This window comes from Apteryx rowi, unplaced genomic scaffold (assembly GCF_003343035.1).
Source record: "Apteryx rowi isolate R43461 unplaced genomic scaffold, aptRow1 scaffold_10, whole genome shotgun sequence".
NCBI lineage: Eukaryota > Metazoa > Chordata > Aves > Apterygiformes > Apterygidae > Apteryx > Apteryx rowi.
The window spans coordinates 4,536,920-4,541,410 of NW_020447197.1; the positions used below are offsets into that span (position 1 = coordinate 4,536,920).

Sequence of the window (4,491 nt, forward strand, 5' to 3'; positions counted from 1 at the left end):
CCCCCGCGGCGGGCTGAGGCGCTGGTTTAAATGAAGACGTTAACAGCGGCCGCGAGGGAGGCGGTTAAACGGCTGCATGCGGCGCCCCGCTCGCGCGTGGGGCGGGGAGAGGCGAAGCGGCGGCGGCCTCGTCCCTGCAGGTAAGCGGCGGCGGCGGCGGGGGGCCCTGCTGAGCTCGCTACGCACTCGGTGGATAAATATTTCATACTTTAAGCGATGGAAGTGTGAAACTCAATAAAAAGCGCCGCCGCGATAGGGGAGCGCAGCGTGGGCCTGTGTGTAGAGGCCCCTGAGGTGCTGCGTGCCCGCAGAGGACACGTTGCAACAGATGCTGCAAGCTCCCGTCAGGTGCTGTATTCGCTGAGGCGATTACAGTGGCCGCGCCGTGTGGAAGTGGCACCAGAATATTTAATTTATGAAGGCCTGTGTTCACCTGATCAGGGTTTACTCACCCGTTGCCAGGCCAGGGCACGCCTGTCCCCCCCGAGACCTTCAGCGCCATGAGGCCCCGCTGCCCTCATCCCTGCTAACCGCGTCGCCGCCGGGCCCCGGCTCTGGAGAAATACTTCACTGTGCCTTTTCTGGTCCTGCAGCTGGAAGAAATCTTTGCCCATTACGGATGGGTGTTTGCTATGTGCGTGGCCTTGCGATGGCCCTGCTGGCCCCGTCCGCAGGGCCCTCCCTCCGTGTGGGGGTTCGCGGATCGCTTTGGGGCACCCTTGCGCGCAGAATGCGCCCTCTCCGCGGGCTCCCGCCTTCGCGTTGCCCTCTCACGCTGAATGCACTACGCCTCTACGTGCTCAACAGATCAGCTTTTCCGCAGCGTATCCCCGCTTCGATCGTTGGTTAAACCATGCGATAAAAGTAAACATCGGAGAATTTGGCCAATGGTGGTATTTGCAACACGGTTCATTTTTTTAACATCATTTAATGGTTTTATAGAACAGCTTTGGTTTCAAAATACAACATAAATATTTTCCCTCAGCACTGAGTGTTTATTCTCTTTTACAGGGAACTTCATATTTACCTGGCAACTCCATACAGATAATGATGAAGGGTTGTACTGTTAATGCTAAGGAATATGTTACTGTGAACATCTTGGCTAAATGATTTTTTTTAACAAATAGCGCTCTCTCAACTCTCTCTTCCTTTGGGATCCTTAACAATTAAGAAATGTTTAGGAATAAGGTTAGGAAATACATGTAATTCGTTTTAAAATAATGAATTAAAGTAGATATTCCTGGAAGTATAATTTGAAGCCTTTTAAATGCATTGACTTTTTAGCTTGGACATCCTTTATCAATCTACTTTAATAGAATTAAAAAATCCACAATAACAGAGGAACTTGTCTCCCAGATTAAATTACTAAATTTGTTTTCCATTTGTTGTTTTGATTCCCATTTGCTAACACGTGTAGGATAAGAACACACCCTACTGCTGGCACGGCTTGCTGAGGGTCCCAGGCTGTGCTTCTCAAGTTAATTGTCTGTGGTTTCCTGTTGGCTGCACGTATGCAATATAGCTGTATCACTAAGATATCTTTTTTTTTTCCTTAATGTTTTTGAGAATTTAGGGCTAAATCTAATGAGAGGCTTGGAAACCTATGAAAAAGCTGTTGCAGCACTCGCCTTTCATGCAGAATGGATTGTAGGGCCCAGTGTTGCCATTCCTCTGCCCCCACAGACAAGCTGGGCATCCCAGCATGCTAATCCAAACTAGTTTAATAAGCAGAAGTTGCTAGAGTGAGTCAGTATATGATTTGGGAAAAAGATTGTGTCATCCTGCCTTTCTCAAAATTTAGGTATTAACAAGAATAAATGACATGTCTTAGATGCTTCCTGCAGATTGGGCCACTTTGGAAATTCAGGCAAAAGAACACCTAATTTCTGGAAGCTAATCAGTCTTGGGAGAGCTAAATTTTGGGAAACTTTTTGGATTTGATGTACATCACTCAATTTAACCTATACCTTTTACTGGATCTAACCATCAGTCTCGGAGCATAGGGCAGCTGTATTGTTACCATGTTTAGTGCCCATTGGGAAGGAAATTTTTTTTGGTCTTTCTTGATTGCTAAATTGAAAATCAGTGTTTGATCTGTGTGTAGAAAAGTATTGAATGGCTAGTAACACCTTTTCTGAAATCAGTTAACTCTCTGGCATGCTCCTGAAGTAAATTCAGATCCAGCTAGASGTTCCTTTTTTTCCCATTTAATCTCAAGGATTAAATAGCTTCAGAAAAAGGTCATCAGAAATTTCTTTGTGGAAAAACAAGATGATCAATATTACTCTGAAAAAAATTTTGAGATTAAAGTATTCTCAAGCAGCATACTCATTGGCAATATTTACTTATCTAAATAGGACTTAATTGGACTCTTACACTAATTGCAATATAATAAGCAAATGTTTACACCCAGGTTGAGTATTTTCCATTCCGAGCACCCAGTCCGCATTGTGGTCCCATTCACAGGTGTCTGAAGGATCCTGCTCCTAATAGTAGTTTGTTTTCTCCTTCTTAGTTGCAATCCAGAGTATATCAGGCACAGTAGTTTTCCTGGTGTTATCTGCTAGAATGTCTGGATGATATCTTTCAGATATTTTGTGTGTTTCTGATCATGACTTACTGCAGAAACCACTGTTCTGGCATATGTGGGTAGATACCTAGGCGGTCAAAATGAGCAACCAGGAGGGGCAAGGGACTGCTTAAACATTTCTTCTGCTGATAAAAATCTTATTGGAATGATGATCTCCAGAATATACCAGCACAGCGTGTCAGCTCCACGCTCAGGTGGTCCCTGTGGGCATCTGAGCAGGCTCTTCAGCGTGGCCTGCAGGAGCGCAATGCTGCCCAGGTTACATAGACTCTTGCACTCAAATTGTCTTCTTCCTCTGTTCATAATGACGCAAGGGATTGAAAACACTTTTACATGCTCTGCACTCTGGGACAGTCTTATATCACAGAGCCCCAGATCCTTGAAGTAATGTTGGGACTACTGCTTTGCTTSCCATTTCCTCTTCCAGGACCCTCTGGGGTGTTTGTTTGAAAGCTTGCTTATTGCTTCCTGATTACTCTCAAGTGATCATCGTTCTCCTGAACACAACATTTCATCTCCCTGTTTTTCAAAGGATAATGTAAGATGAGATATCCTTCAAAATCAGATGTATCGCTTAGTATTGGCAGCTCCTTCTATTGTTTTAGGAGCTGATTACACTTATTATTGCATAAGGTCATGCTCTTCTTTAGCCTCTGTTCAGTTTGCAGCTTCACAGGTACTTGGCACAGACTGTAGTCACTCTGTAAATAATGGGTTGAGTCCGTTCTGCTTGGTTAAGGAGGCTGCACTTACATTCATGTGTGGCTGGAAAGAGTTGAGAAATGTATAAAGGCAGCTGTGTGTGAAAACAAGAGGTGAAGCTGCCCCCTCCAGGAGGAGGGTACTTGGAGTGTTATAGCAAACCTCTTGCAAAAGCTGTTTGTGCGTATTTCAGATGATCGTGTTGTGATTCTAAATGCTGTGTTAGTTGCAATAAATGTCCATACATGCTTCCTGGTGCTGGTTGCTCATCGTTTGGGTTCTGCTGTGAATCTTATCTGAGCGTAGGATTTTAGGATAGCCTTTCAGTGATAAAGGGGAAAGCAACAAGAAAAAAAAAGCTTCTAGTTTTAAATCTAACTTGATCAGTTTCTGAAAGAAGCTGAAACAATGTGACTGAATGAATTTAGTGTCCTTCTTGCAGAATAGTGCTCTGTTTCTGGGCCTGCTAAACCCTTCCGTGATGGAGCTCCATGCTGCAGCCACTCACTTCATTGAGACTTCTGAAATCACTTAGAAAAACTAATGGAGAATAGTAGAATCTCTGCATGTTGCTTCCGTTTCATCCTCAGCACTGCCTGATTTAGAGCGAGGAGGTTCCCTTCAGACACGGAGTAGGTGTAGATAATGAATACAGCTTCTATACTATGAAGGAGTATGAGGTATGCTTCCCAACAGTCAGCTCTGAATCTTCATTTTTCCCCAGTTCTCCCTGTTTGGGATGTGGTTGTATTTCAGAGGCTAGTTGCCATCAGCCCCTTCATCGAGGTGAGCAGAAGGAATAAATTTAYGCCGCACCTTTGTGTAGTTCAAGACATCTTATATTGACATCTTGGACACCTCAAGCCATGTGGGAGCAAAATGGGGAGATCAAATGAATGCTTATGGCTTTTGATGTCATGTGTGGGGAAAGCTGCACTGTGCAAAGTTCTGGGAAAATTATTATGAAAACTCCGTATCCTGAGCAGCGAAGACGTCTTTCTCTAAAGGTCCTTAACAGACTTGATCTCTCTCTCTCTCTTCTGTATGCATAAGCTAACGCATCAATCAAATAGTGAACAGACATAACTGCGGTGAACAGAGCAGGCGCTAGACCCCTGTAAGTGCACAATGTTGTCTATGGAATTTATTTGTAAGTGGAAATGAGTGCCAATCCGATGTAGCCTTTCCTGTATTCTTTT

The 4,491-nt window shown here is 44.3% G+C and overlaps 1 protein-coding gene across 1 annotated transcript in view; it reads right to left on the reverse strand.

The window, feature by feature from the left end:
- The window catches only part of GPR160 (G protein-coupled receptor 160), a 12,884-nt gene extending 9,277 nt beyond the window's left edge, over positions 1-3,607 (reverse strand). Inside the window, exons 1-2 of the mRNA XM_026062073.1 lie at positions 2,377-3,607; positions 453-833 (exon numbers count right to left, since the gene is read on the reverse strand). The gene's annotated coding sequence lies outside the window, so the exon portion shown is untranslated. The remainder of the gene's footprint in view (positions 1-452; positions 834-2,376) is intronic.
- Positions 3,608-4,491: the final 884 nt, after the last annotated feature.